This window comes from Canis lupus, chromosome 30, assembly GCF_003254725.2.
Source record: "Canis lupus dingo isolate Sandy chromosome 30, ASM325472v2, whole genome shotgun sequence".
NCBI classification, from domain to species: domain Eukaryota; kingdom Metazoa; phylum Chordata; class Mammalia; order Carnivora; family Canidae; genus Canis; species Canis lupus.
In genome coordinates this window covers 27690008-27712117 of record NC_064272.1, presented here as the reverse complement: position 1 = coordinate 27712117, position 22110 = coordinate 27690008, and the positions used below count along the sequence as shown (strand labels likewise).

At 49.3% G+C, this 22110-nt stretch overlaps 2 long non-coding RNA genes across 8 annotated transcripts; one reads left to right on the top strand and one right to left on the bottom strand.

Moving 5' to 3' along the window:
• The first annotated feature begins 2239 nt into the window (after window positions 1–2239).
• On the top strand, window positions 2240–20576 carry LOC112675813 (uncharacterized). Of its 5 annotated transcripts, none has more exons than XR_003146085.3 (5): window positions 2240–2339; window positions 2459–2620; window positions 3855–4006; window positions 5936–6072; window positions 18808–20576. It is a non-coding gene; the product is annotated as an uncharacterized LOC112675813 (long non-coding RNA). The 5 variants fall into 5 exon arrangements; XR_004810661.2 differs by having other exon boundaries at window positions 2247–2339; window positions 2455–2620; XR_007407482.1 differs by having other exon boundaries at window positions 2247–2339; window positions 2455–2620; window positions 5933–6072.
• LOC112675812 (uncharacterized) lies at window positions 2360–7287 on the bottom strand. Of its 3 annotated transcripts, none has more exons than XR_004810658.2 (5): window positions 7154–7287; window positions 5743–6144; window positions 4406–4472; window positions 3836–4076; window positions 2360–3757 (listed from the first exon to the last, which is right to left on the bottom strand). It is a non-coding gene; the product is annotated as an uncharacterized LOC112675812 (long non-coding RNA). The 3 variants fall into 3 exon arrangements; XR_003146083.3 differs by having other exon boundaries at window positions 2360–3753; XR_004810657.2 differs by having other exon boundaries at window positions 2360–4076.
• Window positions 20577–22110: the final 1534 nt, after the last annotated feature.

Below are 22110 nucleotides of genomic sequence, written 5' to 3'. Positions count from 1 at the left end.
CCCTGGGACTGAAGTAGAATCCGGGGACACCAAGATTCTACTTGGTGATCATCAAGGTTGACAGAGCTTACGCCTTCTTGGAGCTTTTATGCTAGTAGGTTGAGGCTGGTGAGAAGTAAATGATACACAAGACAACCTCAGATAGAGATGCATACTATTGCTGAGAAAAATTATCCAGAACTTCAAGAGAGGCAAAAGAGAGTACACTCTGTCCTTTGAAAGTCATACGTGGGCTTTGATGAATAGCACCACACAACAATCACTTAATGCTCCAGAGGACTCCCCTGTGTTCGACTTACCTCCTTGCTAGTTGATTAAAACTCAGACACCAAAGGTATATGTTAACTTGTACGTTGCAAGCCCATAGAAAGATTATCTCAAAGGCTATGGCTGTACAATCCTGCACAACGGTAGATGTGTTTGTACCTAACCTAGAGATCCTACAGCATTTTTGTTTATTTTGATGCCCATACACAATCCTCAAATGCTCTTGGAACCAGCACTAAGTGATCTTACTGGTTCCTTCATTAACAAGTTAACAAAAAAAGTTTTTTAAAGATTTTATTTATTAATGAGAGAGGCAGAGAGAGAGGCAGAGGGAGAAGCAGGCTGCCTGAGGGGAGCCCAATGCGGGACTCGATCCCAAGACTCTGGGATCACGACCTGAGCCAAAGGCAGACACGCAACCACTGAGCCACCCAGGTGCCCCTAAGTTAACAAATCTTTGACATGTATCTATTCTATTTTTGTGTGAGAGCCATGTTTTTCACTTTTAAAAATTATACTTTAACCCTATGTAGAACATAGACCAGAACAAGCAGGTAGAGGCGGCTGGAGCCCGGTCGTAGGTTTAGACTGCTCAGAGAAGACATCATTGAGAGCGTGAAATCTGAGTAGGATGTTGAGAAGGAAGGGGCACCCTGAGACCAGGGAGAAGAGTCTTCCTGGTAGGAGAAGTGGTCAGGAAGGGCCAGGTGAGCTCCTGGGGACTTGAGGAGACCAGTGTGGCTGGGGCAGCAGGAAGGAGAGAGTGGGAATAGATGAAGTCTGGAAGGTTCCAGGTCAGACCCTGCCGAGCCATGCAGCCATGCCAGGGGATCAGGCCCAGTTTGAAACTGATGTTGAGGAATTTGCTCCGTCCTCATAATAAGAAAGGAAGTCCCTCGGGCTGCGAGTCAAGCTTCCTATGTAAGTGGAGCCCTCTTCCCGCTTCTGTTTGGCTCAATGAGTCCTACTGATACTGGGTCACCTTAGCCCATTACCCCAAGCTTCTCCAAGCCTGGGGTCCGTTGTTTCTTCCACCTCACCTTTGTCTCAGCGTGGCTGAGAGATTCGGGGGGGGGGGGGATGCCCTGAGAGCAGGCCTGGAGAGGGAGGGGCCATCCCTGGGCTGGCTGATCCAGAAGCAAGTGGGGAGGGAGTCCAGTGTCTCCCAGGAGGTTTCCCCAGGGCCCAGTGAGTTGGTGAGGCCATCAGCGTGCTGGAACTTGGCTCCGCTCAGGGACCTCTCTAGAATGTAAGTGATCCCCCCCGCCCCATCGCTAAACAAGCCTGACCAACACTGATCTTCAAAGATCCCTGGTTGCACGTGAGGCTTCAAGGCATCTCTACTGAACTTGCGCTTTCCATGGACCGTTGTGCTCCTGCCATAAGCCCTCTGGGTAAAGGGATCCCTGGGCCCCCCCAGAGCTGGGGGCTTTTATGCAGAGACTGAGCCCACTCTGGTCCCCAGAACTCCACTGGGTGCCAGGCACTGTCAGCTGCCAAAAGACACTAGGAGCGCTGCGAGAGGCACGGCCTGCCCTGCTCACCCCAGGGTCTCAGGGCACCATATGGCCAGGAACATACTAGAATTTCCCTAAGTGCTTTTTTAATGAATGAAGAAACAAAGATAAATACAAAGCAGTGCCCGGACTTGAATGAAGTCGGTCTGGGAACCGTTCTGTGTTACTTCAGAGCACTCCCATGAGCAGGGGCTAGTTTATGTCCTTTTAATTAAACGTGACCCAACAGACAGCTGTGTACAGTGTGAACCAAGAATTCTGGAGTCAGACTGCCTGGGTTCAGTTCCTGGCTCTGCCACTCGCCAGCTCTGTGACCTCGGGCAAGTTACTTAGTCTCTCTGTGCCTCTGTTGCCTTATCTATAAATTAGGGATACCTCATAGTGTTGTCATAAGGGTCACAATAGTTAAAATTTGTAAAGCACTGGGAGGGTGCTTGGAATATTGTGCTAGGTCATATCTGTTAAAGCAATAAGGGAAAAGCTTGCTCAAAATCAGAGTGACGTCCGGCGGTGAAGAGGCTACCTTCTGGGGGACTGGGCTGCCCATAACCAGAGGTATGCATGAGCTAAGATAATTCACAATTATTATTATTTATTGAACACTTAATGTTGTCTGGCACCATGCTAAGCATTTTACAGTTATTATTCTATTTCGTCTTTACCCTGTGAGGCAGGTGTGATTATCACCATTTGACTCAGGAAACAGAGGCTTTGTGACAAGCTGAGGCAGCCTCAGTGTGGAGTGACAGATGTCCATTCTGAGTCACGCTCAGAATTCCAGGAACATCTGGGGGCCTGAGGTCACGCGGAGCATGGGAACCGTGGGGAAGAGGCAGGTGAGTCGTCTGTGGGCTGGAGGGAAGAGACTCCAGGGCTGGCCAGCGCCCAGGGGTGGAGATAAGGAACCCTTTGTGCTGAGGCTCCGAGGCAGAGTCAGGGGCAGGAAGGTGGAGGTGGCTTTGGCAGCAATTAATCAATCAACCAAGCGAGCAAGCAGCCAACCAACTTATCAAGCCAGAGACATGTTGTATTTGGCAACGAAGGGAAGGGAGCTCTTGGTAGGTGGCTCCAAAGGCCCCAGGTGCAAGGCGACAGCCTGCCAGGGGAGCTCTCTGAAGCAGGGTGGTGTCTGTGGAGAGACAGAGCTGGAAAGTCCTGGAGGAGGGAACAGCGGGCTGATGGGATGGAAGACCCAGTTGGGTGGGGGGCTCTCCTTGGAACAGAGGGGACAGCCTTCCACCACAGTGGCGGGAGGGAGCAGGTGAATGTGGGGCATAAGAGGAAAGAGAAAGGCCACAGGGGCCCTAGCGTGGTCCTTACAATAAAAAAGGAGCTGAGGGCATCATGTTAAAGGCATGAGGAGTGAGTTTGGGGCCTTGAGAAAGGAAAGCAAGAGAAGCAAAGAAGTGTGCTGAAGTTGCAGGTGGCCGTGCTGGGGAAGGACCAGGGAAGCCAGGCTGGGCCGGGGTGCGTGGCAACGGTGGTGGCGCAGGCAGGGACGCTGCTAGGCCTCACACCTGCTACTCAGCCTCCCCGCTCTCCCCATGACATCCCCAAGGGCTGGGGCTCTGGGAGTTGTCCTACCCACCTAAGAGTCATTCTTCCTCCCCATCCAGAAATTCTCAGGGGCCAGGAGAGCCACCTCCCAAGAGCAGGTGGAACTCTCCCACTCGTCCAAGGGGCTCCTGCGGCTCCACCCCTCGGAGCACTTGCTCGCCTTCTTGCACACCCCATTCCTTCTCCACACGGATTCTCCAGAAAACATCAGTGGCTAAAGATAGGCACGGCTGTGGAGTCCTGACTGCTCTCTCCCCTCGTGTGATGCCTCGCTTCCAGGCCTTTCCCTCGGTGTTCGCCTAGGTGTCTCAGTGGGCAGTGGGTGAGCTGGGACTCCATCTCTCTGATGCGAAGGGGACTCAGGTTCTGCGCCATCCACTCGAGGCGTCAAGGCATCGGGCTGTCTAAGCAGCTGTCTTGGTATCAAGGCACGAAGCGTCTGGTTGTGGTCTGGCCCCCCTGATCCCTCCCCCACGGGGACACTGCCTCATTACCCTTGCTGTGGGATTCCAGGTGGGGACAAGGCAGGGACGGCCAACACTTGAAACGCATGTCTCCTCCCGTCCCAACCTGGCACCGATGGCACACGTCAACAGTCTATCATGCCCGATTTCTCAACACAGCGCTTCTGGCAGCATCACAAACGATTGCACTTGGAACTCCAGGTGAGTGAACTCCCTCTTGGTCACCCCGAGTGTGGGATGGGGTGCTCCAGCAGCGGCTCTCCCCCATCACCTGTGAGGTGGGGTGAGGCCACGAGGTGTGTCCTTGGCTGTCCCTGCAGCCCCCTCCTCCAGATCTCCAGAGGTGGGCTCTCTGCCCCCACCTAAGGAGAGCCAAGAAGCTCCCAGAGTCCCCCGAGGGGGAGGGAGCTAGGGTTCTAATCGCCGCCACCGCGCCTCCCCAGAGGCCTTGTCCTCTCTGAGGCTCCCCAGCTGCAGAGCAGATGAGCTAGGCTCCCCCGGGGATCCTCAGCCTTGGGACTAAGGATCAGAACGGAGGAAGGCCTGTGTGTGTGAGATTTTAAAATCACAGTAACCTCGCCCACCCGAAGGTGGCCTTACCTGCAGTCACCAGCACCAGCCCTCCCGGACATCGTAACAGGGATCTTTGGTCGCACCACTTTTTCATCTGAAAGGAGTATTGCTCATGATGGACTTTTTTTTCTTTCTTTTAAAGATGTATTTATCTATTCATGAGAGAGAGAGAGAGACAGACAGAGAGAGAGAGAGAGAGAGAGAGGCAGAGACACAGGCAGAGGGAGAGCAGGCTCCCTGCGGGGAACCTGATGTGGGACCCGATCCCAGGACCTCTGGATCAGGACCTGAGCCGAAGGCAGGCGCTGCACCACTGAGCCCCCCATGCGCCCCTCTTGCTGGAGTTTAAACTGGCGCACATCTGTGGGGGCCGGCCAGGCCCATGCCCTCTTCGAATGTTCTCCACGCTGCAGCAGAACTGACACCCGTATGGCCCCGCGTGGCCCATAAGGGGCCTGTCATTTCTCTTAGGAAAGCTCCGTTGTGATCTTGGTGGCATCCGTGTTGCTCTTCTGGGGAGGTTACTTTCCTTCCTGGTAGACCCTGCAAGTCCCTTCCTTTCCCTGTCCATCAAGCGTTCCTGACGGAGGGTGGCTAAGCGGGCAGGGTCTGGTGGGTCACAGCGCCATCCCGGCGGAAAATGCCCAGACTGGGAGCATGGCCCATCTCTGCCCCCAGGGCAGGGAGAAGGCAGCCAAGCCCAAGGGTTATTTTTAATCCCAAAGATGCAGCGTTTGAGAACAAACAGCCCCGGCTCTGGGGCTGTGAGAGGACCTGCCAAGGGAGCGTGGGCCTGGAGGCCTCCAAGGGCGAGGTGGCTGCTTCCCATGGCAGCGGCCCCCCCAGAAACCTTAGCTGGCCATACTGCGTATTTTTACACGGGCTGACTTGCTGTGCCCTCTGGGGGCCCCCGGGTCCTATGAGGACGTGTGCACCCATGCACCATGACCTTTAAAGCCAGTCTGGGCCTAACCTGAGCCTGCCATCCCCTGGGGCTGCCCATCTCATGTTGCCCTACTCTCCCAACCGCTTCGCCTCCTGCCCTCATGCCCACCCCAGCCCCAGCTCCGGCCTGCTGACGCCAGCTTTGGAGTGCCATTTTCTCTCCCTTTCTTTTTTTCTTTTTTCCCCCTTTTTTCCTCCCCTACTCTCTGTAACACAAAGAATTTATTGTAGAGAGATTAGAAAGTTGAGATTAACAAAAAAGAAAAGAAAAACCCTATAGCCCCCCTCCCCTTACCCTTCTACTGTGGGCGGGTGAGGGTAAGCACTTGTTGATATTTGGTGGATAGTTTTTCTGAATTTTTTCTATGCATAGTTGCAAATAGGGTGCCCCCCCCCCCAAAAAAAATACGGGATCTCACCCAAGGCCTGGCACTGAGGAAGCCAGGAGGGTGCCTCATCTGGAAGAGTGCTAGTGTCATCGCCTCCTGAGCGATCCCAGCTCCGTGGCAGGGGTTTGTGAGGACATTACAGGGGAGCAGTTAGCACAGCGCCTGGTCCCACAGCAGTGCTCCGTACAAGCGGCTTTCTCTCCATCCTCATCTTTCCCAGCAGCACTCATTTTGCCCGTGTCGGGCTTTGGTGCAGGGGTCACCTGATTTGGAGCCCCCCTGGTGTGCTGGCTAAGAAGACAGATGCTGGAGTCCTCAATGCTTGGGTCAAAGTCCTTGCTCTGCTCTGTGTGAGGTTAGGTAAGTGGATGAACTTTGTGTCCAACTTCCTCATTGGTAAAACAGGGATGAAGATAGGATACGTGGTACAGCCTGGTGTGAGAATTCAGTGAGCAAGCACATAGTAAGTGCACAATACACAGGAGCTCTTGTTCTAGCATTATTATTTTACTTCAATTCTTATGGAATACCCATGTTTCAGGCACTGCTTAAGCTTCCTGGATGATTTGGGGTAAATTAACTTCGCTCTTTCTTACTTCATTCAGATTGTGATGCTCAAGGCAGTTGGGAAAGGAGATGGGGAGTAATTTCAGGCACTTGGATAATCAGGAAATTTAACATATTTGCACTACAGGGATCACTGGAGCTCATTAACTCACTGGGAAGATGTTAAAGCCACGTTGCTTTAATTGGGACTCCCATGCACACACTATTCTGGTGGTCGAAGGCAAGTCGTGAGCTCATGCGGATTCACTATGCCATTCATACTACTTCTGTCTTTGAAAACTTCCAGAATAAAAAAAAAAGTTATATATATATCCATTTACTGTTTTACCTTCATACTTTCTATACATTGTTTTAATATATTTTTTTCACAATTTTCATGAATCTTTTTTGGTAGTCAAGACAGTAAACCACTAAAAATGCATCCCCCCTTGAGACACACTGGCATTGACAGACGCCACTGCTGGTCTATAGTAGGGTCTTACTCTGGGCTGGTCATACCCCGCTGCACTGATGACATGCAGAATTCCCAGCTGACAGGTGTCGGGACAAAGAGCAGACACACTGTGGCACCTGGTGCCAGTTGCATTCCCTCCCAGTATTGGCTTCCAGCCCATAGTGTGGGTCACACTTGTCCTATCTATGTCAATGCCCAGCACTCAGCGTGCCCCATTAAAACTCTGAGAGCAGAAGAGGTGAAAATTAGGCCATGCATCCAGATCAATGCCAGAACTTTCCACTTCAAGGTTAGGGGTCCCCGACATCTGCCCCTTCCCTCTTTGAGGCCAGGCAGCAGGCTACTCAACATCCTCTTTTGCTCTGGTTTTGTCAACAACACAGATGTCACAACCTTGTCTCTGCATAGAACCCAGCTCACCTTGTTTTTTGTGATCATCCAGCTGCTTTGGTTGGTTTTGTTGCCACCACCATTATTATTAGGAATAATTAGAGCTTCCAGTTATTGGGTGGTTATTGGCTGCCAAATGCTGTGCACACATACGCTTTGCCTCATTTAATCCACACAGTAGCCAAGGAGGTAAATACTATTATCCCATTTTTCAGATGAAGAAATGAGCTTGGAAAAGTTGAGTGACTCATCCAGTGACCCAGAGCTCATAAACGGAGATTCAGGTTCCAGGCTGATTCCAAAGTTCATGTTCTTAACACTATGCTAATTAGAGGCTCCCTGGCCCCCGACTGCCTCATCATACCCAGAAAGAAGAGAAGGGTGTAAAAGCATGGCTTTCACTAGGTCTAATATTGTGTTGTTGTTGTTGTTTTGTGTGTATATCATAAACAGAGACAACTGTCATGTGGATACCCTGGCCATCTGGGCTGTCACCCTCCATCAAGGGCCTGACTGTGTCTGTGTGTGTGTGTGTGTGGCGGGGGGGGGGGGGGGCAGGGGGGTATTCACAGCAGAGAGAGGGCAGCCCAGAGGTAGATGACTGTCAAGTGATACCTCTACTCTGGCCTTCAGCATACACAGGTTCGCCTCAGCTGACACCCATCAGCCTGTTACCTTGAGCAACCCACCTACTCCCTCTGAGCCTCAGTTTCCTGGTCTTTAGGATAGGGGGGAAAAAAGCACAGGTCACAGTGAGCAAGCGCACAGAGATTGCAAGTGGAAAATGCCCAGCCCCGAGCCTAAGCAAAGCAGTTACCGGAAAATAAAGATGTTCCCCCCATATTCCTGGTGGCAGGACTGGGAAGGAGGGGATAATGTGACCGTGCAGGGAAGGGGACACCTTTGAAGCCCAGCTCCTCTCCTAGAAACTGGAGGTCATATTTTGAGAGCCCTTTGGCCTCCCTGTGGCTGCTGGGCTTCCCCAGCCCCTTGCTGAGGATGTGCTGCTCACTGCTCGCCCTCTGCCCTGCTCCTTCCTCCTCCTCCCCCTCAGCCAAGCAGAAGTTCCAGACTGCTCCGCCCTGTCTTCCTTGCCCACAGCCACCCCCGACCCCAGCTGGGCTGCAGGTGGTCTGTGCCTCCGGAGGTGGCTTCCCCACTGAGAAGTTGGGCCACCTGTCCTGTCCTGTGAACCACCTGGCTTAGAAAACTATGACTTGATTCAATGCATCCCTGACCCCACAGACACACACGTGTAGAGACACATCTGCAGTGTCAGAGAGACACATATACAGCCTGTCTGGCACTCACCGGCTGTAGAGACGCACAGACAGATGTAGGCAGCTGCTCCCAACCCTTGGGCCCAGCCTCCTGCCCGGTGGCCCCCACCCCCGAGTCCTACCTCTATGGTCTAATAAGAGCAGGTGAGACAAGTTGTGAGCTTCTAGAGAGGTTTCCCAGTGCCTCCTCCTAAGGCATTTCCAGGTAAAGGTTGTTCAGCTCTGGGCCAGCCTCCAGGGCTAATGGCTCCCTGGCCGAGTCCTGTAGATGAGGTTCTCGGGGCCCCAAGTTTCATTTCTAGCCCAGTCCAGATCCCAGCCTTCCACAAACTCAGGCTGTCCTCAGAGTCAGCAAAGGTTCCCACAGAAACTCCATTTGGTGTGGATTTAATCACAGGGTGTTTTTAAAGCCTCATCTGGAGGTAATTTGGAATTTAAATTACCAGGGTAGCAGATATTTTTACCAGTAGAAGGGCTTAGAATCATTATAGCCTGTCAATTATTGATCAGCCATTTCCAAAGGATTAAACAACAACAACAACAACAACAACAACAACAACAACTAAGACCTGTTTTACCGAGTATGTTAGAAAAATTCCCTTCAGGATTTGGTCATTATTAGTGTAACTGATATAAATAGTCCACGACACTTGGGAATGTGTTCCATGACACATTTTGCGGATTTTGTAAATTAAATTAAGTCATACTAAGACCCACCTACAAGACCCTCAGAAAAGTCAATCTCAGCCACTTTTCAGGGCCTTCGCTCTCCTGCCACACAGAACTCTGAGGTCTTGAGGATTCTAGAACTTTGGGGATTCCAAGAACCTTGGCAGAACCTTGATCGGATCCGTTCTGGTCAGTGTTAAGTTGCTCATTGTCCAAGCCCTGGTGGCCAGTTGAATCCTGCTGCTCCCCGAATCGAAGGCCATGGGGTGGGGCGGGGGGGTGTTGTCAGTCCTAGCCATGTCCCTCCCCCCATCTTAGCCACTCCCAGAGCCCTGCCACCCCCAGGGTGCCGGGTAGAGGCCCTGCACTCATGCGTCCTGCCAGGCCTCAATGACCTCTGAGCCCTGGGTCCCTCCCCAGCCCTCTCTATCTCTAAGAATTAGTGTTAAGTCTCCAGACGCTTAGACAATCTAAGAAAGGCCTCTAACTTGCCCCCTGGGGGCAAGAGAAGCCTGGCCCTGCAAAACACAAGGGCCCCTGGAGAGGAAGAGATGAGAATACCTCACATTCTTTTCCAGTGAGTCTGCAGAAGAAAAACAGACATGGCTAATTTCTCAATCACAGTAGCCCCTGCCTTAGTCAATAATTACCTGATTTACTTAGAAAACCATACTCTTTGGGGAGTGGATAGAGCTGTGGGCCAAAAGCAAACAAAACACAAAAACAGAAGTTCTTTGAATAGAGGTTAAGACATCTCTTGGCTTCCGTCATTCCCAGTCTCTCTAGAACACTCCTGTTTGGACAGAGATGGGTTCAAAGCCACACAGAGACCATGTAGTAGTGTGGTTGTGTTGTTGTTTCTCTTTGTGGACATCTGCCCTGATGAGACTGCAATAAATGACACTGAAACTCAAGTACAGGAGGGCTAGCCTCAGGGCACACCCAGGGCCATGCAGGGCGGTGGAGCTCCTGGTCAAGAGAAATGGCTGTGGAATCAAACAGACCAGAGTCTGACTCCTGGCTCCATCAGGTTTTAGCCATATGACTTGGGGCAAGTGATTTCACCTCTCTGAGCTTCAGTTTGTTCTAAAACAGAGGTGATAAAGTGCCCCCTAGGATTGTGTGAAAGTTAAATGGCCGACAGCCAAGGTGGTGGTTCTGCTGTGAGGAATACCCTCTGCTCCAGACACATGCCCGCCACCTATGACCTAGAGAGAGGAAGTGAAAATGACACAGCTGCATTCAAAAAACATTCACACATCTGTGGGCACAACTGTGATGGATTCTGTAGCCCTCCCCCCCACCCAGGTCCCAGGGGGATGGCGATTGGCTTTCTCTTCACCCTCCTTTCACTCTTCCCAGCCCCCTCCTCTGCTCCTACCCCTTGAATCATTTCCTAAAATAAACAAGCTACAGACAAGCCCTTATCTCAGACTCTGCTTTTTTTTTTTGGGAGGGGGGGGGAGTCTGAGTTAAGACAACTGGAAGGAGACAAAAAAAAAAAAAAGAGGGGGGATGGTAAATAGAAACAAAATATGGCAGAAATGTATTAGAATATATTAGTTACTATAATAAATGTAAATAGATTACCCATCAAGAGACTATTAGATTAGGGTAAACGAATTTCTGAGGTATACCTAAAGCAAAACCACAAAAAAAAGATGGAAAATAGACATTGGCAAAAGATAGATCCAGCCAGCGCAGACCAAAAAAAATTGTTATGGTTGAATTGTGACCCCCCCAATAAGTCCCAGCTGCCAGCACCCCAGAATGTGACTTTATTCGGAGGCAGCCATTGCAGATATCATTCGTTATTATGATGTCAGAGTCTTAATCCAATGTGACTGGTGCCCTGAGAACAAGGGGAGAGACACGGACCCAGAGGAAGACAGCCACGTGGCAGTGAAGGCGGGAACTGGAGTGATAGTGCCACAACCTTGGATTGCGGGGGTTACCAGGAGCTGAAGAAGCAGGAAGGGGCCTCTCCTCCAGGATTTGGAGGGAGCACTGCCCTGCCAATGCCTTGGTTTCTGACATTTCGTCTCCAGAGCTGTGAGAGAATAAATTTCAATTGGTTTAAGCCACCTAGTTTGTGATAATTTGCTATGGCAAGTTCAGGAAATTAATGTATATGTCCAGCAATATTTATGTGAGACCAAATAAAATTTAAGATCAAAGCATTATGAAGAATAAGCCAAGATAATACTTAATTATAAAAGCAACATCCCATTAAGAATATATAACAATTATGAATTTGGGTGTGCTTAACATGAGTACATTTATAAGTTGATTATGGGAGTTGATTAATTCATATTTATAGTAAAATATTTTTTTTTATTTATTTATGATAGTCACAGAGAGAGAGAGAGAGGCGCAGAGACACAGGCAGAGGGAGAAGCAGGCTCCATGCACCGGGAGCCCGACGTGGGATTCGATCCCGGGTCTCCAGGATCACGCCCTGGGCCAAAGGCAGGCGCCAAACCGCTGCGCCACCCAGGGATCCCTAGTAAAATATTTTTACTATACTTTTATCAGGAGTTGATAGATCAAGCAACCAAAAAAGAGGAAAGGTATGTAGGATATGAAGAGCTAATTCAGTAAACCTGACCCGGTATGGATCAGTATGTATGGAAGCCTGCCTTTGAATGGAGGATATAGATCCTTTTCAAGCAAGTTGACCATTTTAGCAAAGGAAGCCTTGATAAATTTTAAATTATTTATAATATACAAATTATATATATATATATTTATTTATTTATTTTGAGGTGAGGAAGGGCAGAGAGAGACAGAAAATTTTAAGCAGGCTCCATGCCCAAGTGTGGAGCCCGACTTGGGGCTCGATCTCACAACTCTGAGATAACGACCTGAACTAAAAATCAAGAGTTGGACACTTAACCCACTGAACCACCCAGGAATCCCACAAATTATATTTTCCCTCCACAATGTTATTAAGTTAGAAACAAACATACTCCTAAATATATTTTGGATTAAGGACAAAGTCTTAATAAAAATTATAAAATATTTAGACCTGAAGAATTGCGGAAGGATTACATAACGAAACTTGAGAGATGCAGATGAAGCAGTACCTAGCGGTAAATGTATAGCCTTAAACTACCTTACTGGAAAAACAAGAATGAAAATAAATAATTGACATTTTAATACAAGATGCTAGAACAAGAAAATAAACAAGATACTGCATTTAGGATTCTTTGCATAATGTTTACCCTACAGTAAATACTCAGTAGAGGAAGGCACTTAAATAGAAATTGTACTTGTATTTATTCTGCCCATAATCTTCCAATTAAGAGAGTTTTTCTTTCCAGGTTTATGTAAAAATTTCATAAGTAACTTGTGCTAAGGTGATTTATAAAAAGAAATATCTGTTTGGTCTTCATCCCTGTTTCTGGCACAGAGCTCCTAAAACCCTTGGGATTTCCTGCACTGAGAGCCAGAAAGTTGTCTCTTGTTGTGTTATTGAGGTGATTTTTGGAAAGTCTCTGAGTATCCTAAGGTTGGGGACTGGTGGCCTGGGTAGCCAAGCATGTGATCAGAGGGTTAGAACGTTTGATCTCATCCCTGGGTGGGGAGGGGGGAGAGGCTGGAGATTGAGTTCAATCAGCAATCGCCAATGATTTAATGAATTGCACCTATGCAATGAAGCCTCCATAAAACCCCAAAAGGTTGGAGTTCAGAAAGCTTCAGGGTTGGTGAATTTATGAAATTTTAGGGACTGTGACATGCTCAGAGAGCATGGAAGCTGCACTCCCTTCCCATACCTTGCCCTATGTACTTCTTTCACCTGGCTATTTCTGAATTTTATTCTTTTTTTTAAAAAAAGATTTTATTTATTTATTCATGAGAGACATAGAGAGACAGAGACATAGAGGGAGAAGCAGGCTCCCTGCGGGGGGTCCAATGAGGGACTGGATCCCAGAGCTCCAGGATCACAACCTGGGCCGAAGGCAGATGCTGAAGCACTGAGCCATCTCTGAACTTTATTCTTTTATAATAAACTGGTAATCTAGGAAGTGAAAAGTCCCTCTGAGTCTGTGAGCTGCTCCAGCAAATTAAATGAACCCAAAGAGGGAGTTATGGGAACCTCTGATCTATAGCTGGTCAGTCAGAGGCCCAGGTGATAATCCAGATTTGCAATTGGTGTCTGAAGTCGGGGAAATGCCAATGTTGTGGGGCTGAACCCCTAACTTGGGGCATCTGATGCTATCTCCCAGTAGACAGAGTCAGAATTGAGGTGAATTGTAGGACACCCAGCTGGTGTCAGAGAATTGGTCAGTGGGGGGGGGGGGGATACCCACACTGGGGTTGGTGTCAGAATCTTACAACTATAGCACCAAGCAGAGGTATTTCTGTGCCTGACTCCAGAAATTAAATCTTACACAGTTTTGCATAGTCCAATAATATTCCAGAAATATACATTCTCCAGCTCATGTTGGTGTCCTCTGTCTAGATTAAACATGAACACATTCCTGAGCCACTGGATGGGTGAGAGGCTGGGCTCAGGAGCTCAGCAGTGGTGGAATATGCATCAGTCAAGAAGTGAGGTCCCTTGATGGCAGCTGCCTTCTGAAAGACCTTAATGGCATCGAGAGAGTTCCATCATCAATCTTCTTGGAAGGAAACAAGGACTTAAGTAATTAGACAGTATCACTTTTTCCAAAGGTCGTGCTGATGTACCACTTCCCTAAAATTATCCTTCAGAAAAGAGGGAGTGGCCTGAGATAAGCTTTTAGTTACAGGGTGTTCTCTCAATGATGGTATTTTTGAATAACAAAATACTATTTGGAGAATATACAAAGTCCCCAAAGGAACTCTGTCAATGTTATTTTTAGATTGGTAAGGAGATCACTTGACAGAATTTGTTGAGGAAGCAAAGAAATGAATAGAAATGTACTAATTTCTCCCAGCTGGGCAAGGTCTTCACAGATTGGAGTACTGGGAACTTTTTATTTTATTTTTATTTTTTAAAGATTTGTTTATTTGAGGGAGGGGAGTGGGAGAGAGGAAGAGAGAGACTCCCAAGCAGACTCCCCCCCCGCCGCAACACAGAGCCCGACCCAGAGCTAGAGCCCAGGACCCTGAGACCATGGCCTGAGCTGAAATCAAGAGTCAGATGCTTAACCGAATGAGCCACCCAGACACCCCTCTGTGCAAACTTTGTAAAGATCATCGATCACCACGGCACTGTCATGGAAGTCCTGTATATACTCATACCTGTAGCTTAGAAAGTTTGTCTTACAGTGGGTCATGCAAGTGGGTACTTGTGGCTCAGAATAAATTTCCCGTGACAAGAAATACAAATTCAAAAAAGTGCTTGATTTGGGGCACCTGGGTGGCTCAGCGGTTGAGTGTCTGCCTTTGGCTCAGGTCATGATCCCGGGGTCCTGGAATCGAGTCCCGCATCAGGCTCCCTGCAGGGAGCCTGCTTCCCCCTCTGCTTATCACTCTGTCTCTCTGTGTGTGTCTCTCATGAATAAATAAATAAAATCTTAAAAAAAAAAAACCACAAAATGCTTGCTTTCAAACAATGTAGTAATTAAAGGTGATGGGCTCTGGGAGACAGTGGGGAGAACCAAAGTGGCTCTTGTGATATGACAGTGATGTTGAGATAAGCCTAAAGAGTTTGAACAAAACTGTTTCATGAGATACAAGAGACAAAAAAAAAAAAAAAGCAGTCTTTCTGTTATTTTATATGACATGTGGTTTGCAAAGTTTGTTGTACATAATCAGTTAAATATCATGAGTCCTATTTGACTTTTCCATCTTTAGTCCTAAAGTCTATACATTCGAGTGAGCCCCAGAGTTTTTCTTGAGTCTTGCATTTAGAGAAAGACCCCAAAAATGAAATCTAGTACTCAAGGTTGACTTCTCTTTGCTCAGGCATATGTATTCATCTAAAAGGGAAGAGGGTAAGGAGGGTCCTTGACCTTACTGGCCCCTCAAGCCCGCCCACCTGTGCGGAATGTAACAGACTACACTTGGACTTGCTTTCCTTCATGCCCCTTGGTTGGGCCTGCTCTCAGTCCCCAGGAGCCTGAGCACGTGAGGGGCAAGAGGCAGCCTAGGACCCTTTACCTTCACTGACCAGTCAGCAGTCAATACCCTGGTTCACTCTGGGAAGGGTTTCTAAGCTCCCAGGACGGAATGTGTTTCCTCCCCACCCCCACTCGCATTGTTGAAGCCCTCCCCCCCAGGGTGATGGTATTTGGAGGTGGGGTCTTTGGGAGGTAAGAAGGTGTAGGTGGATCATGAGGGTGAGATTAGCGCCCTTGATGACATTAGTGCCCTTAGAAGAAGAGGAAGAGACCAGAGCTGCTCCTCTTTCCGAGTTTGAGGATACAGGAGAAGGAGGCCGTCCTAGGAAGAGAGTCCTCACAGGGAAGCAAACCTGCCGGCGCTTTCATCCTGGATTTCTCAGCCTTCAGAACTGTGAGAAGCAAGTGCCTGTTGATGAAGGCCCCGATGATGGCATTTGGTCCCTGCGGCCCGGCCTCAGTCATTGAGGATGCCAGGCAGCTCCTGCGCACTAGTGCTTGGGAGGGGCTGGCCTGTCGTCACAGTGAAGTCAGCATCCGTGTGACATCTCGTCTTTGCCATTTATCTTCCTGCACCTTTGGGGGGTTAGGCAGGGAATGTTCTGCTGTCCTTTAAGGATGAGTGAGGAAGTAATACAGCTCCCAGTTACGGCAGGAAGTGAGATTTTGCTCACTGATGAGGGAGGAGAGCTTGTGGGAGAGGATGCGTGCTTCTCAGGGCCCTCACCGCCCCCCCCCATCTCCTGGACCCCCCCACCTCCCAGTAAACCTACTTCTCTGTAAACGAGCATAACCCAGCACAACCCTCCCTACCCCCTGGTCCCCGCAACACCAGCTGGAGCTCTGTGCAGCTGGGGGCCCCACCTCAGTGCACAGAGCGGCCCCCCACACCACCAGAGCTTCTGGAGCGCCCACTGTGGAGGCACTGTCCTTGGTGCTGGGGCCGCCCGATGAATGACAGTCCTTGCTGCGAGCCAGGGTGGGCCTGCCCTTGTCGCGGGCCTCACGTCTCTGGGCAGAATGGGCTCTTCCACCCGGCTTCCCCTGTGGGGCAGGAAGAGGACTGACCCCTCTGTCGGTGGCTTCAAAAGACAAAGCCTGCACGTGCGGGGCTTTGAACCAGGGTTTGAACGCCACTGTGACGGGAGCCCCCCTGCTTTCCTGAGATAACCCGTTCTCGCTCCATACAGCTTTAGTGCTACTTAATAATCAGACTGGGTATCTGCTTATGTCTGACAACTGTCACATCATGCAATTCCCCCAACGCCCCTACGAGGGAAGTACCTTTACTATCTTCTCAACCCATTGTACAGAAGAGGAGATCAAGTCAAAGAGAGCCCCAAAGACTGGCCTAAGGTCGTGGAGCTTGGAAGCAGCAGAGCCTAGATGTCGGACTCCAAAGACTGCCCTTCACGGCACCGTGGAGGACTTCCCCACGTGCACACATTTCTCACTGTGCTGTAGTCGCACGCAGCGCAGGGGCGCGTGGCTGGCTCTGGCGGGGGAGCACCCGGCTCTTGATCTCGGGGGTGTGGGTTTGAGCCCCACATTGGGTGTAGAGATTGCTTTTAAAAAATACCAAAAGCAGGGGCACCTGGGTGGCTCAGTGGTTGAGCATCTGCCTTTGGCTCAGGTCGTCATCCCGGGGTCCTGGGATCGAGTCCCACATTGGGCTCCCCTCGAGAAGCCTACTTCTCTCTGTGTGTCTCTGTCTCTCTCTCTACGTATCTCATGAATAAATGAATAAATATTTTTAAAAAATTAGTGAAGGTAGAGTATTGTAGAGTTGGGGGTACATTTGTCAAGTTTCCTCTTTGACTTCTCAGGACTTAGTCTCTTCTATACACAGCATAGAGCGTAATGGCCTAAACTTGCAAGGTTTCATTGGTCACCATTTCAAGAAATTTCTTTCACTGTCTGACAAAATTGTAAGTTCTGGAAGTTGGGACCATACCTTGCACTTTTTTGTATGTTTCTTTTTTGTATGTTTCATTTTCAAGACTTTGTTTCCCCAAGGTCAGGGCACAGCCTCCGATGGGCTGAGTGGCGGTGGAGAGAATATCAAATAGGAGTCCTGGATGCTGGCTCCAGCTCTTCCACTTACCAGACCGGTCCTTCTCTCTCTGGCCTGCTTGCCCATGTGAACTAGGTGATGTGTGCTCTGGTCACCCTTTGATTCTGGCCAGCTAAGTGCCAGACTCTCCCAGGCCACCGTCGTGGCGGGCAGGGACCGGAAGAGGGAGCAGCGATGGCTCCCCCAGGACACAGGAGGATGGAGCTAGAAGTGAGCCTGGGTGGCTCAGCGGTTTAGTGCCTGCCTTTGGCCCAGGGTGCGATCCTGAAGTCTTGGGATCGAGTCCCACGTCAGGCTCCTGGCATGGAGCCTGCTTCTATCTCTATGTCTCTGCCTCTCTCTCTCTCTCATGAATAAATAAATAAAAAAAAAAAAAAAAAAAAGAAATGACCCGTGGGGCATGAACTAACTTCCGTAGGCTCCCCTGGTCTATTTATCCCTGATACTCCCAAGTCTGGCGACAAGCAGAAATCCTGCACAATTCAGTCTTCCAGCCTCTAACCTTTCGGGACCTCTCTCAGTGTTTAGCAAAGGGTTTCACACAGCCTTGTTGAGAATCTCCGGCAATTTCCCTGGAAAATCCCTTCCTGACTAGGTCACCAAGGAAGTTAGGAAGCTGGCCTGGGTTCAGCCTTCACCACTGTGTTGGGCAACTTTTAAGTTTTTGTTCATTTCTCTCACAAACATTTTGTGGGGGGGAGGCGTGGGCATCATGTCCTAGGCACTGTGCTGAGTGGTGTCTCGTTCACCTTACAACGATGAACAAGCCTGGACACACTTTCTGTCCTCGGGGGCTGTCTTGCCAGAGAGGGAGGAGATCTTAAGTAAATAATTACACAAATCTGATTAAAATGTGTGATAAGTTAAAAAAAAATTGTGATAAGTGCCCTAAGGAGAAAGTGCACGGGGTGCTGACAGAGAGAACTAACTTAATGTGAGGGTGAGGCTCAATCAGGGAGAGCTTCCCAGAGGAAGTGGCATTTAAGCTAAGACCTGAGACATTCAGGAAAGGGAAGGAGATGGGGGCTGGGGAGAGGCTACTCCAAGGAGGGATGAGCCGTGGTGTGACCTGTAAGACGCTGTGGTGGCAGGAATCAGATGCTTAGCCCCCAGCTCTGGCTCCCACTGGCTGCAAAACTTAGTATGTAGGAGTCCCCCACTCTCTCTGGGACTCAGAGTTTTTTCTGTTTGTTGGGTTTTCCCTCCATCTGTAAAATAGAGATCCGCTGCTTCATGCAAACGGTGTGATGCTCAGATGAAAGCAATGGCTGAGATCACCCTGAAAACGGTAATCCCACGCAAGTAAATATAAGAGATCCTTACTACTGACCCTTCCCCTTGGAATCCACCGCATCTGTGAAAGTGGGATTGTCCGCAGGAGAACTTCAGCTGACATTTAGAAAAATGAGAACGAACTGGGTTTTCCTTATTTGGATTCTCCACTTTAGAGTCCAGGGACTCAGATTATGTACCCGCACATGTAGGGAGTCGCAGAGGGATCGGAAAGCTGGCCCCAGGTGACCTTGAGGGGTCGAAGCCAAGAGACCTGTGATGGGGGAGAGGGGTTTCTTCAACAAACCTCACCCACAGTCCCTCCCCTTTCTTTTCCAGATGCGCCTCCACGGGCTTTGCCAAGAATTCTAATGAGAACCAGACGCTCTCACTCCGTCCTTCACCTGCAGATCTCGCAGCGGAGATATTGCTGCCACTTGGGTTTGGAGTCCGAGCGTGCTTTGTTTTCAATTCTCCCCTGTAGGAATCGGGCCCCTGAGAGTCCGAGAAAGCATTTCAGATTTTTCTTTTCTTTATTCTCCAGCCAAAATGCACCAGGTCAAAGTATGAAAGGGAGAAAACTCAGGACGTTGGGTGGGGAGCTGGGGCTGGTCACCCACTGGAAGCCCCGGGAGCTAAAGAGCTCACCCCTTGACAGAAAACAGAGGGAATCCCAGTTTGTACGGGGGTGGGGGGAAGCTGGTTGCTGTGTCCTTGCAGTGTCCCTGGGTGCAGTCCCCACGCATCCACCCCCAGAGGCCAGTGGAGGTCAATGAAGCTACAGCGAAGTAAAGAAAAAGGCAAGGCCTTGGCCAGAACCACGTAAAGGTGGGTTTTGTCCTTTCCACCTGAAACAGAGGTTATGAGAGGATTTGCCGACTCCCACCATCCTGGCTTGGGGATGTTCACTACCGCTTAGGATTCTAAAACGAATGTGGTCTTCGCCCCTGCCTTTCTGGCCAGGAATCCAGGCCTGCCTCCTCTCCACGGCCTGCCCTTGTGTCCCCAGGGCCTGATTCTCTCTGCCGTGTTTGTTTGCTCTGCTTCCCACAGCCTCGGCCTGCTCCAGCCTGCAGAGCGAGCATGGGGGGCTCTCCAAGGCACCTCCTCCAGGCAGCCGGCACAGGCCCTTGGCTCCCCTTTTCTGGGTTTGCATATAACTGTGGACAGATCATTTTTTTTCTTTTTTCTTTAAGATTTTATTTATTTATTCATGAGAGACAGAGGCAGAGACACAGGCAGAGGGAGAAGCAGGCTCCATGCAGGGAGCCTGACGTGGGACTTGATCCCAGGTTTCCAGGATCACACCCTGGGCCGAAGGCAGCACTAAACCACTGAGCCACCTGGGCTGCCCTGTTTTTATTTTCCATGTCATCCTGTCTCTTCAAAAAATAAGATCCTGGGGTACCTGGGTGGCTCAGTGGTTGAGTGTCTGCCTTTGGCTCAGGTCAGGATCCCAGGTCCTGGGATCGAGTCCTGTACAGGGACTGCAGGACTGCCTGCATCTCTGCCTCTCTTTCTGAGTCTCTCACAAATAAATAAAATCTTTAAAAAAAATTAAAAAAATCTTGGGACGCCCAGTGGCTCAGCAGTTGAGTGTTTGTCTTCGGCCCAGGGTGTGATCCTGGAGACCCAGGATCGAGTCCCATGTCCCTGCGTGGAGCCTGCTTCTTCCTCTGCCTGTGTCTTCTCTGCCGCTCTCTGTGTGGGTCTCTCATGAATAAATAAATGAAATCTTAAAAATCCTTATTCAAAAGTGTCTATTCTCATGGGCAATCAGGAGAGTGGTTTATGAAAAAATAATTTGAACTGCAATCATTCTAAGTGGTGGGAAAACCCGGTTCTTTCCTTCCTGTGGGCCTTACCATGCCAGCATTCACTCCCACAGCCCCCGGCTCCTGTCTGTGACAGTGGTGTATCCCTTGAATGAGTTTTTTTTTTTTTTTTCCTTGAACGAGTTTCATCCACAGTCAGGTTTGCCAAGACAAAACTTCACCTGGGAGGAATTTCCCTCAAAGCCTGTTCTTGTAGTGTACCATCCACCAAATGAACGCCCCAAGGCTAAAGACTACCCAGAAAACTGTTTCTGTGAAAAAAACAGGCACAAGCAAAACTGAATTTTTTATGTGTTCAAAAGTATGGACCCAAACATCACATCAAAATAAAAAATGCTTGCCTAAGAAAGGCTGGAAAAAAATATTCCAGAATGTACTATGGTTTTGAGGGTGAGAAGGAACTTCCAGGCTAGGCCTCCTACCTCCATGTGGGAGCCCTGAGCCAACCACTGAGTATCCATGAGCCCTCAGGGTTCTCATCTGAACACAGGAGTAAAGCTCATCCCCTCCAAGGTTTCTCATGAGGATTAGAGGGGATGACGTTTCTGAAAGCTCTAGTGCAGTATTAGTTTTGCAACAATTTTCCTCATCCTTACACTGGTTACTGTTCTGCATTTTCTAAATTTTCCATGATGGTGCATTTTACCCTTAGCATGGGAAAAAAATAAGTTTAAAATAATCACAACAAAAATATGATCCATGTTATAGGGATCTTTCAAAGAAGGCCACGTTACCCAGATTAGATGCCATATCTGGGGCGGAAAAACTTCTAAAGGCATCTTAAAGCTTTAGTAATAGCTGGCCCCGAAATCATTTTATCCTGCCAATAATTCAGCCTCAGACTCCATCTGCCATGTCAGAGAGAAGGTTCCATTTCTTAAACTATGGCTACTCCAAGCAGCACATTTTAGGGATGCTGTTGCCTCCCACAGTGATGCAAGAAACTTTGCCTTTTGCTTTGAAAGATGCCCCAGCAGGCCCAAACCTCTCTGAGAAAAGAGGGTCCCCCCACATCCTCTGAAACAGCAACATTCCTCTCCTCAAACTGTTTCATTAGCATCCTTTTGTAACCCATTAAGTCCTTAACAGCAGCTTTGAGGAGTCCCACCTGTTTTCCATCAAGGTTTCAACTGTAAGCCAGCACAAACATGTGTGATAAGTTGATGCTAAAATACCATGACACACTCCTTGGATTTACTAGCATTTAAGAAATGAAGGAGAAAGCTTTGCCTTTTATAGCTCTGAGCCTCCCAGGCCCAAAGCAGACATAGCAGTTACCTCCTGCTAAGCATTCATTACCCACGGCTTCCAGATCCAGAGGCCAAGCACCTCAGGTCACTGTGTTGTAAGGACAGGAGGACCGCTCTCTTTTGGAGTGACAGGTCCAGGGTCCTCAGCCCTGTCTGTAGCTCAGAATCAACTGGGTGTTTTTAGAAGAAGTACCCAGGCCCAGGCCCCAGCCCCAGAGTTTCAGGCTGAGTTGCTCTGGTGGGACCCAGGTAGCCATAATGTTTAACAGCTCCCCAGAGGCCTGTCATGTGTAGACAAACCTGAGATCTGCTCAAAATGATTTGGACCGTAAGCAGTAGAGTGTAGTGCAAGGAACACAGACTCTGGAGATGAGGAGTGAGAGATCTGAATTCACCATTTGTGAAGGAGAAATTCTTAGGCAAGTTTTTTTTTTTAAAGATTTTTTTAAGTTTATTTTTTCATGAGAGACACACAGAGAGAGGCAGAGACACAGGCAGAGGGAGAAGCAGGCTCCCTGCAGGAAGCCCAATGCAAGACTTGATCCCAGGACCCCGGG